This window comes from Pristiophorus japonicus, chromosome 5, assembly GCF_044704955.1.
Source record: "Pristiophorus japonicus isolate sPriJap1 chromosome 5, sPriJap1.hap1, whole genome shotgun sequence".
In the NCBI taxonomy this organism is placed as follows: domain Eukaryota; kingdom Metazoa; phylum Chordata; class Chondrichthyes; family Pristiophoridae; genus Pristiophorus; species Pristiophorus japonicus.
Window position 1 is genome coordinate 289,600,240 of NC_091981.1, and position 14,793 is coordinate 289,615,032.

General features: G+C 48.7%; 1 protein-coding gene across 5 annotated transcripts in view; it reads right to left on the bottom strand.

Moving 5' to 3' along the window:
* Positions 1-14,793, bottom strand: part of arhgap39 (Rho GTPase activating protein 39) — a 618,982-nt gene that overhangs the window by 377,738 nt on the left and 226,451 nt on the right. The gene's annotated exons all lie outside the window — the stretch shown is intronic.

Below are 14,793 nucleotides of genomic sequence, written 5' to 3' on the forward strand. Positions count from 1 at the left end.
TTGACTTCCTGTTTGTGTCCCACACGCTCAAGGTCAGATCCACCGACGTCACGCCGGTGTTCTTCTCTGACCACTGCCTCCTACTGGCTGACTGCCACATGCAGGACAATCAGAAAGTTGGCAGAGGGATATGGAAGCTGAACGTGAAACTGTTGACTCGGGAAAACATTGAGGAACTCAAGAGGGATTACAAAGGTTGGAGGACCGTAAAACCCCTCTGCGATTCCCCGATGCACTGGTGGGAAACAATCAAGACGAACATCAAGAGGTTCTTCATCCTCAAAGGTGTTCAGGAGGCGAGAGGGAGACAGAGGGAATTATCCCGACTCCAGACAAATATGCAAAACCTGCTCCTGCTGCAGTCGATGGGGGTCGATGTCGCGGAGGAACTCGAAGAGGTGAAGGGCCAGCAAGGCTCGCTCTTTGCCTCGGAGTCCTCCAAGATCATCTTCCGATCCAGAGTCCGCTCCGTCGAGCAGGATGAGACGTGTTCGCGTTTCTTCTTCCAAAAGGTACACAGGGGGAGCTCTGTGATCACCAGCCTAAAGGAAGAAGACGGTTCTGTGACGTCTTCGCAGCCTGACATGCAGAGGATCAGCGAATCTTTCTATGCCAGGCTGTACGAAGTCAAGCCCACAGACCGCGCGGCCTCCCAGTCTTTCCTGTCGTCTATTTCGGATGTCTTAGATGACGGCAAGCGAGAGAGTCTGGACCACCCGCTAACTCTGGACGAGCTGACAAAGGCCGTCCGGTCCTTCGAGACGAATAAAACTCCCGGAAGCGATGGCTTACCGGTCGAGTTGTACTCGGCTCTGTGGGACTGGATAGGCCCGGACCTGCTGGAAGTGTACGGAGGTATGCTTCTGGCCGGCAGCATGTCAGAATCGATGAGGAAAGGCATCATCACCCTCATCTACAAGCAGAAGGGGGAGAGGGAGGAAATCAAAAACTGGCGGCCCATTTCGCTGCTCAATGTGGACTACAAGATCCTGTCAAAGGTCATCGCCAACAGGGTCAAGTCTGCTCTTGAGCTGGTGATTCACCCGGACCAGACCTGCGCTGTCCCCGGCAGGAAGATCTCTGATAGCCTCGCGCTACTCAGAGATACGATCGCCTACGTGCGGGACAGGAGGGTGAACACCTGTCTAATCAGCTTAGACCAGGAGAAAGCCTTTGACAGGATATCGCACACGTACCTGATGGACGTGCTCTCCAAAATGGGGTTCGGGGAGGGCATCCGAAATTGGGTCAAACTGCTCTACACAGACATCAGTAGTGCAGTTCTAATCAACGGGTGGGAAACTCAAAGCTTTCCAATCAGATCTGGAGTCAGGCAAGGCTGTCCTCTGTCGTCTGTCTTGTTTGTGTGTTGTATCGAGCCCTTTGCCGAGTCCATCAGGAAGGACGCGGGCATCAGAGGGGTGACGATCCCAGGCAGCGGAGGCGCCCAGGTCAAAACCTCGCTGTACATGGACGACGTCGCCGTCTTTTGCTCGGACACGCAGTCGGTCCGCAGATTGCTCGCAATCTGCGACCAGTTTGAACTGGCCTCGGGAGCAAAGGTCAACCGCACCAAAAGCGAGGCCATGCTCTTTGGTCACTGGACCGACCGAGCCTCCATTCCCTTCACCGTCAAGCCAGATTTCCTGAAGGTGCTGGGAATATGGTTCGGAGCGGACGGGGCGTGCGCCAAAAACTGGGACGAGCGCATTGCCAAGGTCAGACAGAAACTGTCATTTTGGGAGCAGCGCTCCCTTTCCATCACAGGCAAGAACCTGGTCATCAGGAGCGAGGTGCTCTCGGTTTTGTTGTACGTGGCGCAGGTCTGGCCCATCTCACGATGCAGCGCCGCGGCAGTCACCCGAGCCGTCTTCCACTTTGTCTGGAGATCCAAAATGGACCGTGTCCGCAGAGACACGATGTACAAATCTCTGGACAGTGGAGGAAAGGACGTTCCGAACGTGGCCCTCATCCTGATGGCCACCTTTGTGTGCAGCTGCATCAAGCTATGCACAGCCCCCCAGTACGCAAACACCAAGTGTCACTACGTGCTGAGGTTCTACCTGTCCCCATTGTTGAGAAGGATGGGTCTGGCCACGCTGCCGCGAAACGCCCCCACCAGTTGGACCATGCCTGTCCACCTGTCCTTCGTGGAAAAGTTCTTCAAAAGAAACCCGTTTGACCACAAGGCCATCAAACAGTGGTCAGCACGTAAGGTCCTGGACACCCTACGAAAGAAGGAGACGGTGGACCCTGTCGGGTGGTTCCCTGAGCGGACTGTCGAACTTGTTTGGCAGAACGTCTCATCGCCAAAGCTTACACACAAGCACCAAGACGTAGCTTGGTTGGCGGTGAGGGGGGCCCTACCCGTCCGAGTGTTCATGCACAGCCGACGCCTCAGCAGCACGGCACGGTGCCCCCGGGCCGGCTGCGGGGCGGACGAGACTGTCACCCATCTCCTTCAGGATTGCGCCTTTGCGACGCAGGTCTGGAAAGAGATGCAGTGGTTGCTGTCGAGGTTCATCCCAAGCAGCTCCGTAACACAGGACTCTGTGCTCTACGGGCTGTTCCCAGGGACACACACCGAGACAGACATCACCTGCTGCTGGAGGGCCATCAACTCGGTCAAAGACGCCCTTTGGTCTTGCCGAAACTTGCTGGTCTTCCAGAACAAGGAGATGACCACGTCCGCATGTTGCAGACTGGCGCAATCCAAGATCCAGGAATACGTGCTGAGGGACGCACTGAAAATTGGTGCAGTCGCCGCAAAGGCACGGTGGGGTAGGGCCACAGTCTAAAACCCTTCCGCCACGGAAAACCCGGGGGCAGAAATCAGCAGCAAACTCCCTCGGGCTGTATTTGTATTTGAAATTTACACTTTGTGTACATAGAGCACCAAATCTGTAAACATCAATGTAGTGCCATGTACAATGTAAGGTGTGTTATGAAATGCAAGTTTGAAAAGAAAAAATGTAAATGTACCATCACCCATTCCGGGCTCTGTAATGTAACACATGAAATGTAATTTGTGTAAATGTACCACAATGTACCCTGTTTATTGTACTGAATCGCAGTTGAACAGAAAAACGAGAAATGTAACGAACGAAACTGCCGTCGGCACCCAGATGTATTGTATGGGATTGCTGACCGCAGCGAAATGTAATGAAATGCCATCGAATGTACTGTACAGATTCTTTTTATGAATAAAGTATATTTTGAAATTAAAAAAAAAAAAAAAAAAATCCCAGTTACTGAATCATATAGGGCTTCACATTATTTTCCGACCAGAGTAATTCATAATTTGGAGAACGCATGGCATCTACTGCACTGAGATCTTTTAATAATAGGGCTTAATTTTATAATACGGCATTCTGGGTCTTACAACATGTGAGCACAAAGTGAATTTACTGCAGAGAGCACGAGTGATGCTGTGCGCATAAGTATGGGGATCTGGACCCATCCAATGGTATAAGTGTGCAGCTGTAAGTGCCATCATATATCAGAGTGGCAACACCCAAATAAAGAGTGCACAACATTCTCTGAAAATCTATTAGACGGTCACCCACAATTTTCAACGAACGGAAAACAGAGCTGCAGAAATTCGCTTTTGAGCTCGATCATAAAAATAAGAACATATGAACACAAGAAATAGGAGCAGGAGTAGGTTATTCGGCCCCTCGAGCCTGCTCCGCCATTCAATGTGATCATGGCTGATTTTCTACCTCAACTCCACTTTCCTCAACTATCCCCATATTCTTTGATTCCCTTAATATGCAAAAATCTATCGATCCCTGTCTTGAATATACTCAAAGACTGAGCCTCCACAGCCCTCTGAGGTAGAGAATTCCAAAGATTCACCACCCTCTGAGTGAAGAAATGTCTTATCTCGGTCCTAAATGGCTGACCTCTTATTCCGAGACTGTGACCCCTGGTTCTAAACTCCTCAGTGATCATCATAGAATCACTGAAGTATGCAGCACAGAATGAGGCCATTAGACCCATCGTGTCTGTGCCTGATTATGTTCCAATACCTTCATTGACCACTAAAGAACTTGCATTTATAAAGCACCTTTCACAATCTCAGGATGTCCCAAGCACTTCACAGTCAATAAAGTATTCACTGCCGTAATGTTGGAAAATGCAGCAGCCAATTTGTTTGTTTTTCTTTAGTGATGTTGGTTGAGGGATAAATATTGGCCAAGACACTGAGGAGAACTCCCCTGCTCTTCTTGGAATAATGTCGTGGGATCTTCTCCTTCTATCTGAGAGGGCAGGTCATTTAATCTCTCATCTGAAAGACAGCAATTCCAACTGTGAAGCACTCCCTTCGTACTGCACTGAAGTGTCAGTCCAAATTATGTGCTTAGGGCTACGGAGTGAGGCTTGAAGCCACGACCTTCTGACTCAGCAGCAAGGGTGCTACCCACTGAGCCAAGCCCAACGTGACACCAAGTAAAAGTAATTCAGCCTCCAAAATGAAGCAACCTATCTATTAAGTCCTAGCTATTAGCAACACAGTAATACAGGACTTACAGGTTGTTCATGCACGTGTGCCTTTTCCCCACAATTGCTGGCAACATTACAAGGACACCCTCAAAGCCTCCCTGATAAAGTGCAACATCCCCACCGACACCTGGGAGTCCCTGGCCAAATGCTGCCCTAAATGGAGGAAGTGCATCCGGGAGGGCGCTGAGCAACGAGTCTCACCACCGAGAGCATGCAGAAATCAAGCACAGGCAGCGGAAAGAGCATGCGGCAAACCTGTCCCACTCACCCTTTCCCTCAACGACTATCTGTCCCACCTGTGACAGAGTCTGTGGTTCTCGTATTGGACTGTACAGCCACCTAAGAACTCATTTTAAGAGTGGAAGCAAGTCTTCCTCGATTCCGAGGGACTGCCTATGATGATGATGCTGGCAAGTCAAACATCAGTTTGGTAATTTTGAGAGGGGGTAGGGGAGTGCGACAACAGTGGCATGGGTCTCCCCACACAGAAGACAAACAGCGGACACATTTAAATCAGAGAGGTGAGTGACTCTCTCATGCAACCCAATCATCCTCTCATCAGGTTATGAGGGAATGGCACTCAGATAATCTATTGCACAAAGGAGGAAGAGCATAAAGATCTTTTTTAAAAACAGCGAGACACACCAGGTTCTTCTGCATCACGACAAATAAAATGGTGTATTTGGTGGGATTGCTTTGTCTTCAGTTGATTGACTCAGGAAGATGTTTGAGACTGATTTATTTGAAGAGAGTGGACCTGCCACAATATTCCTTTCTTTTCACACCTGGCCAACACTCCTCTAAAGGTCCCCATGATCCTGTCCTCGCCCTGAACCTGCATCGTTCTCTCATTTCGATTGTGTTCCGAACACAGATGAGACTGCACACAGGGAGGTTAAAGTAACAGTGACCTCAGTCTTTATTAAGACACTCCAGAGTGAGGAACAGGCCTTAGGGGCCGGCTTATATACAGTGCTCCCAAGGGTTGCTGAGATCCCTTGGGACTTCAGGGTATGCGCTCCCTGGTGGCAGAACATGGGAGTGCATGCTTTTCAGATATAAAACATCACTCCCCCCCAAAGTCAAAGTGAAAACTATTTACAAGGTGAGGCGGTCAGGAGACTTTCTTTCCCTGGTGGACCACCTCGGTACAAATGTCTGTTCAGGTGTGTTGGCTGTGCCCTCGCTGGGCTGGCGCGTTGTTGGCCCTGCAGGGCTGCTGGGTGAGCCTGGCCTTGCTGGGCTGTTGGGCGTGATGGGTTCGATTTCCTGGTCCGGTGTGACGTCGTTGATCCTTGGGTGTGTGTTGTGGGCTCGAAAAAGGTGGTGTCTGCTGTGGGTTGTTCAGGGCAGTCTGTGAACCGCAGCCTCGTTTGGTCCAGGTACTTTCTGCAAATTTGTCCATTGTCTAGTTTGACTACAAACACCCTACCCCCTTCTTTAGCTATCACCGTGCCCGCGATCCACTTAGCACATACACAGGGTCTTCAGATCAATTTTCCGTGACACAGTGGCACGACCATCGTTTACATTTTGTTGCTGCCGCCTGCTCTCTACCTGATCATGCAGGTTGGGGTGAACCAGCGAGAGTCTGGTTTTGTGTCCTTTTCATGAGTAGCTCAGCCGGGGGCACCAGTGAGCGAGTGGGGTCTTGTGCGGTAGCTGAGCAGTATTCGGGACAGGCGGGTTTGGAGTGAGCCTTCTGTGACTCGTTTGAGGCTCTATCATTGTTTGTACTGCCCGCTCTGCCTGCCCATTGGAGGCTGGTTTAAACGGGGCCAAGGTGACATGTTTGATCCCATTGCGGGTCATGAATTCTTTAAATTCGGCACTGGTGAAACATGGCCCGTTGTCACTGACCAGTATGTCAGTCAGGCCGTGGGTGGCAAACATGGCCCTCAGGCTTTCAATGGTGGCGGTGGAGGTGCTTCCCGACATTATTTCACATTCAATCCATTTTGAAAAAGCATCCAGTACCACCAGGAACATTTTACCGAGAAACGGGCCCGCGAGCATGGTCGACATGGATCCGCGAGCATGGTCTGGAGGGCCAGGACCACAAACTTAGTGATGCCTCTCTGGGCGCGTTGCTCAACTGAGCACACATGCTGCATTGACGTACATAGGACTCTAAGTCAGAGTCGATACCGGGCCACCACACGTGGGATCTGGCCATCGCTTTCATCATTACTATACCAGAGTGTGTGCTGTGGAGATCCGAGATGAACGTCTCCCTACCCTTTTTGGGTAGCACCACGCGGTTACCCGACAACAAGCAGTCTGCCTGAATGGACAGCTTGTCCTTTCGCCGCTGGAACGATTTGATTCGCTCTTGCATTTCAACGGGGGTGCTGGCCCAGCTCCCATGCAGTACACAGTTTTTTACTAGGGACAGCAGAGGATCTTGGCTGGTCCAAGTTCTAATCTGGCGGGCTGTGACAGGTGATTTATCATTTTCAAATGCTTCCATGACCATCAACAAGTCTGCGGGCTGCACCACCATCAACAAGTTTGCAGGTTGCGTCTTTCCACCCCCGTGGTGGGCAATGGTAGCTGACTGAGAGCATCTGCACAGTTCTCGGTGCCTGGCCTGTGGCGGATGGTACAGTTATACGCTGATAGCGCGATTGCCCACCTTTGTATGCGGACTGAGGCATTAGTATTTATCCCCTTGTTTTCAGCAAACAGGGATATGAGGGGCTTGTGATCGGTTTCCAGCTCAAATTTGAGGCCAAACAGGTACTGATGCATTTTCTTTACCCCGAACACACACGCTAATGCCTCTTTCTCAATCATGCTGTAGGCCCTCTTGGCCTTAGACAAGCTCCTGGAGGCACAGGCGACAGGTTGCAACTTCCCCGCAACATTAGCTTGTTGCAATACACACCCGACTCCGTAAGACGACGCATCACATGCTAGCACAAGTCTTTTACACAGTTATACAATACAAGCAGCTTGTTGGAGCATAAAATGTTTCTGGCTTTCTCAAAAGCAATTACTTGTTCTTTTCCCCATACCCAGTCTCACCTTTAAGCAATAACACATGTAGGGGCTCTAAGAGGGTGCTTAACCCCGGTAGGAAGTTACCAAAATAGTTGAGGAGTCCCAGGAACGACCGCAGCTCCGTGACTTTCTCTGGCCTGGGCGCGTTTCTGATAGCCTCTGTCTTGGCGTCTGTGGGCCGAATGCCGTCCGCCGCGATCTTTCTCCCCAAAAACTCCACTTCTATTGCCATGAAGACGCATTTCGACCTCTTCAACCGCAGCCCTACACGATCCAGTCGCTGGAGGACCTCCTCCAGGTTTTGTAGGTGCTCGACAGTGTCCCGACCCGTGACCAATATGTCGTCCTGAAAAACCACTGTGCGTAGCACCGACTTGAGTAAGCTCTCCATGTTTCTCTGGAAGATCACTGCAGCTGACCGAATTCCAAACGGGCATCTGTTGTAGGTGAACAGTCCCTTGTGCGTGTTGATGCAGGTGAGGCCCTTCGAAGACTCCTCCAGCTCCTGCGTCATGTAGGCCGAAGTCAGGTCGAGCTTGGTGAACATCTTGCCTCCTGCCAGCGTCGCAAATAGGTCTGCCTTAGGTACTGGGTATTGGTCCTGTAGCGAGAAACGATTAATAGTTACTTTATAATCGCCGCAAATCCTGACTGTGCCATCACTTTTGAGTACTGGAATAATCGGGCTGGCCCACTCGCTGAATTCCACTGGGGAGATAATGCCCTCACGTTGCAGCCTGTCCAGCTCGATATCCACTCTCTCCCTCATCATGTGAGGTACCATTCGCGCCTTGTGGTGAATGGGTCGTGCCTCTGGGACCAAGTGGATTTGCACCTTCGACTCGGAAAAGTTTCCAATGCCTGGCTCAAAAAGGGAAGGAAATTTGTTAAGAACCTGGGTACATGAGGCCTCATCGACATGTGATAGCGCTCGGATGTTATCCCAGTTCCAGCGGATTTTGCCCAGCCAGCTCCTTCCAAGCAGCGTGGGGCCATCGCCTGGGACAATCCAGAGTGGCAGTTCGTGCACCGTGCCCTCGTAGGTGACCTTGACCATCGTGCTGCCCAGGACAATGATGAGCTCTTTGGTCTACGTTTTCAGTTTCGTGTGGTTGGGGCTCAGGGCTGGTCTGAGTGCTTTGTTGCACCACAGTCTCTCAAACATCTTTTTACTCATGATGGATTGGCTAGCACCAGTGTCCAGTTCCATGGCTATGGGTAAGCCATTCAAATTTTACGTTTAGCATTATAGGTGGACATTTCGTCGAAAATGTGTGCACCCCGTGTACTTCAGCATCTGCCTCCTCTCTGAGGCTCGAAATTGCTTTGATCCACCATGGACAGATCTTCCTCTGCCACGTGGTGGTTAGCAGGTTTTGCAGAGCTTGCAGCTTGTCTGCAAGCTCGTTGGGGGTGCCCCATTGTTCCACAGCTCTTGCAAACATACCCTTTGAAGCGGCATCAATAGGCTGAATGGAAGCTTCCACAACGCCAACAAGGTGTGAATTGCCGTGCATTCATCCTTTGTTGCGGACTCAGGATCATCTGGGTCATCTGAGGCCTGCTGGCAGTTGCAGACTCGTGGGTTCTGCCCTGTACATTTCTGCTCGCAAACACAGTTCCAGTTAATTTATGAACATTGCTAGCACTTCTGTGCTGAGAGATTTGTTTGGTGTTATCACTGGTGGACATAAACACCTGTGCTATCGCAATGGCCTTACTGAGGATCGGTGTCTCTACAGTCAAAAGTTTTCGTAGGATGGTCTCGTGGCCAATGCCCAGTACAGAAAAGTCTCTGAGCATTTGCTCCGGGTAGCCATCAAACTCACATTGTCCTGCAAGTCGCCTTAGCTCGGCGACGTAGCTCGCCACTTCCTGACGTTCATAGAACCGATACCTCGCCATCAGCACGCTCTCCCTTGGGTTAAGATGCTCCCGAACCAGTGTACACAGCTCCTCATACGACTTATCTGTGGGTTTCACCGGAGCCAGAAGATTCTTCATGAGGCTGTAGGTCGGTGCCCCGCAGACTGTGAGGAGGACCGCTCTCCTTTTTGTAGCGCTTCCTTCTCCGTCCAGCTCGTTGGCTACAAAATACTGGTCTAACCGTTCGACATAGGCTTTCCAGTCCTCACCCTCCGAGAACTTCTCCAGGATGCCCACAGTTTGCTGCAACTTTGCGTTGGATTCGTGTACTCGTCGCCAGTTGTTGTGTTCCTAACACAGATGCACACAGGGAGGTTAAAGTAACAGTGACCTCAGTCTTTATTAAGACACTCCAGAGTGAGTAACAGGCCTTCGGGGCAGGCTTATATACAGTGCTCCCAAGGGATCCTGGGATCCCTTGGGACTTCAGGGGATACGCTCCCTGGTGGCGGAACATGGGAGTGCATACTTTACAGATACACAACAGAGACCTCTCATACAACAATGCTAATTCATTCAGAATCAATTTTCCCAGTAACATGGAATTTCTGCTCGGATTAAACAGCTACATCACTACAGTACATAGTTAAAAGACTTATCTTTGAAACAAAAAAATACATAGGCATTATCAACAGCATCAAATAATCTGGAGAGAAATTTTTTGAATCAAAGGAGGAGCATTAGGTTGTTTCCTCCAATAACTGGGTGAGGGTATTCAGTATGTAAATAAGCCACAGGCCAGGTGGGTTCTGGGTTCGATCCCAGTCTGTGCCCAGTTAGCTGATTTAACTGGGGCAGCAGGAATGCTGCAATTTGCTTCAGTGCCTCGGGTTAGAAGAAAGAAGAAAGACTTGGATTTATATACCGCCTTTCACGACCACCGGACACCGGACAGTTCAAAGCGCTTTACAGCCAATGAAGTACTTTTGGAGTGTAGTCACTGTAGTAATGTGGGAAACGCAGCAGCCATTTTTGCACACAGCAAGCTCCCACAAACAGCAATTTGATAATGACCAAATAATCTGCTTTTTTGTTGTATTGATTGAGGGACAAATATTGGCCATGATACCAGGATAACTCCCCTGCTCTTCTTTGAAATAGTGGGATCCTTTACTTCCACTTGAGAGTCGACGGGGCCACGGTTTAGCGTCTCATCCGAAAGGAGGCAGCTCAGACAGTGCAGTGCTCCCTCAGCACTGCACCGGAGTGTCAACTTAGATTTTTTGTGATCAAGTCCCTGGAGTGGGGGACTTGAAGCCACAACCTCTGACTCAGAGAGCGAGTGTGCTACCCACTGAGCCACAGCTGAAACCTAGGGAAAGAAGTGTTAACCAGGCTTCCCATTCTATCATAATCCATGTTGGAAGTGCAATTGTGCGAATGTCGTGAACAGGATTTGCCTTCTATTGTTGAACAGCCTCCTGCTATTCACTGCCAAGGCTCACACCTGAATAATGGCCATGGGTGAGGTTCCAGAGAACACCTGGCACCCACGTTAAACAAAAGGGATCAAAAAAGTCGTAAAAATAAAAAAGGGAAGGTGGCTCAACCGTGGCTATCAAGGGAAATCAGTGATAGCATTAAAGCCAAGGAAGTGGCATACAAATTGGCCAGAAATAGCAGAGAACCCGGGGACTGGGAGAAATTTAGAACTCAGCAGAGGAGGACAAAGGGTTTGATTAGGGCAGGGAAAATGGAGTATGAGAGGAAGCTTGCAGGGAACATTAAGACGGATTGCAAAAGTTTCTATAGATATGTAAAGAGAAAAAGGTTAGTAAAGACAAACGTAGGTCCCCTGCAGTCAGAATCAGGGGAAGTCATAATGGGGAACAAAGAAATGGCGGACCAATTGAACAAGTACTTTGGTTCGGTATTCACTGAGGAGGACACAAACAACCTTCCGGATATAAAAGGGGTCGGAGGGTCTAGTAAGGAGGAGGAACTGAGGGAAATCCTTATTAGTCGGGAAATTGTGTTGGGGAAATTGATGGGATTGAAGGCCGATAAATCCCCAGGGCCTGATGGACTGCATCCCAGAGTACTTAAGGAGGTGGCCTTGGAAATAGTGGATGCATTGACAGTCATTTTCCAACATTCCATTGACTCTGGATCAGTTCCTATGGAGTGGAGGGTAGCCAATGTAACCCCACTTTTTAAAAAAGGAGGGAGAGAGAAAACAGGGAATTACAGACCGGTCAGCCTGACATCGGTAGTGGGTAAAATGATGGAATCAATTATTAAGGATGTCATCGCAGTGCATTTGGAAAGAGGTAATATGATAGGTCCAAGTCAGCATGGATTTGTGAAAGGGAAATCATGCTTGACAAATCTTCTGGAATTTTTTGAGGATGTTTCCAGTAGAGTGGACAAGGGAGAACCAGTCGATGTGGTATATTTGGACTTTCAGAAGGCTTTCGACAAGGTCCCACACAAGAGATTAATGTGCAAAGTTAAAGCACATGGGATTGGGGGTAGTGTGCTGACATGGATTGAGAACTGGTTGTCAGACAGGAAGCAAAGAGTAGGAGTAAATGGGGACTTTTCAGAATGGCAGGCAGTGACTAGTGGGGTACCGCAAGGTTCTGTGCTGGGGCCCCAGCTGTTTACACTGTACATTAATGATTTAGACGAGGGGATTAAATGTAGTATCTCCAAATTTGCGGATGACACTAAGTTGGGTGGCAGTGTGAGCTGCAAGGAGGATTCTATGAGGCTGCAGAGCGACTTGGATAGGTTAGGTGAGTGGGCAAATGCATGGCAGATGAAGTATAATGTGGATAAATGTGAGGTTATCCACTTTGGTGGTAAAAACAGAGAGACAGACTATTATCTGAATGGTGACAGATTAGGAAAAGGAGAGGTGCAACGAGACCTGGGTGTCATGGTACATCAGTCATTGAAGGTTGGCATGCAGGTACAGCAGGCGGTTAAGAAAGCAAATGGCATGCTGGCCTTCATAGCGAGGGGATTTGAGTACAAGGGCAGGGAGGTGTTGCTACAATTGTACAGGGCCTTGGTGAGGCCACACCTGGAGTATTGTGTACAGTTTTGGTCTCCTAACCTGAGGAAGGACATTCTTGCTATTGAGGGAGTGCAGCGAAGGTTCACCAGACTGATTCCCGGGATGGCGGGACTGACCTATCAAGAAAGACTGGATCAACTGGGCTTGTATTCACTGGAGTTCAGAAGAATGAGAGGGGACCTCATAGAAACGTTTAAAATTCTGACGGGGTTAGACAGGTTAGATGCAGGAAGAATGTTCCCAATGTTGGGGAAGTCCAGAACCAGGGGACACAGTCTAAGGATAAGGGAGAAGCCATTTAGGACTGAGATGAGGAGGAATTTCTTCACCCAGAGAGTGGTGAACCTGTGGAATTCTCTACCACAGAAAGTTGTTGAGGCCAATTCACTAAATATATTCAAAAAGGAGTTAGATGAAGTCCTTACTACTAGGGGAATCAAGGGGTATGGTGAGAAAGCAGGAATGGGGTACTGAAGTTGCATGTTCAGCCATGAACTCATTGAATGGCGGTGCAGGCTAGAAGGGCCGAATGGCCTACTCCTGCGCCTATTTTCTATGTTTCTATGTTTCTAACACCTTCACAGGCGAGAAAGGGAAGGGAGAACATTCGTGACAAATTAAAAATAAATAGCAGCATCTTCAATTAGACATAGACACCTACGATTTTCTACGCAGTAAGTTTTAATCCCAGCCTGGACTGCATTTATCAGAAACGAGCTGCTTCCCCAATCCATCCCGACAGGGAAGGAAAGGGACAAGCAAGGGATGAAGACAACCCTTGGTCATTCTTGCTCAACTTCCAGTATCAATGGTACAACAGGTTGCCTCCTCAGTTGGCAGGAGAATGGTGTGTAATGAGGGAAAACATGAGAAAACTATAGTAGGGCTGCAGAAAAATTAACAGTTTAGGAACATCGGAACGGGCCATTCTGCCCCTCGAGCCTGTTCCAATTAGATCATGGCTGATCTGTACCTCAACTCCACTTACCCACCTTTGCTCCATACCCCTGGATATTCTTACCCAAATAAAATCTATCGATATAGGAACATGGTTTGTAATATTTATGTTGATAATGTCCTTAACTTATGACAAAATCATCTCGTCAGAAAGATCAGAAAACAGCAACCTGGGGCTAGATTGGACGTTTTGAGCAGACATGGCGCTGGTTTAAAATTGATGAAGCAATGGTCAGCTACACTTGAGTGGAAAATAGTAAGCAGCGATCAAACGCATGGTTTTAGCAGGAGTGCGGTCTTGAGCTGCTTAGGAAATGCAACAGCACAAACTGAAACCAGATATTTCAGCCAGCATATCTTGGATTTTTTTCTTCACAAGTTGGAGTGGGGGTTTTTTTGAGGGGGGGTGGGGGCAGTCAGACAGCTAAACTTCAAAAGTAATTCACCTTTAATATACGTGAACTAGAAACCGTGAAACTTGCTGGCGGTGGAGGGAAGTAGCAGATTTGTCGCCTTTCAAATCATACAGTCTATATATTTTTAATATCAATCTATAGGGAAGTGGTTGGTAATTCTAAATTCTATTACTGCCTGTTGCGAAGCATCCAGCTGTCCGTCTCCCAGCTGATTAGTTTTTGCTTGGTTGAAGACGATACACAGTGCTGTCTGGTATGCAAAATGTCACTTCAAAGGCATTTTTCCGTTGCAATTAATTGCAAAGCAAGTGGAAACTACTCAACACAGACCATTTGCTTTGTCCTGGAATCAATCAATTTAAAGCAAAGGGCTCAAGTCACATATTCCAACGGACTTCACTCTGGTATCTGGTTGTAATTCAGGAATAATTCAATGAGCTTTGTTCAACTATGGAAGACACCTATTGATGCCCTGTATCCCAGTTTTGAACTTCACAAAAGGTACAAAGGATAGATCACAAGATGATTACACACAAGGCAGGCCATTCGGCCCATCTCAGTTCATCTACCCAGGAGTACCCTAATGTCCACCCAACTGCAACATCCTATTAGTTCTTCTAATGACTCCCGAGTTTATTTTCCACTGGGACCTACTCAACGTGTTGGTCAATCATAGTGGGAAGAACTTCCGGACTTCAGTCCAAATTTACCTTTTACTAGTTTAAACCTGTATCCACTTGTCTTGCACTCAATTTAATGCCAGGTCATTTTCTAAATTGACCTTCCGATATCATTTCCAATCTTGTGTGCCTCTCTGATCACCTCTCTGGCAGCATGCTGCCAGTTCGTCCTGTACTGGTTCCCATGGGGAGTTGGGATACAAGAATGACTCTTTGCTGGTTAGACAAAGCCTCACAAACAAGCTTCAGGTCACAGATTGGTCGAAGTTCGTATTACCAAGAG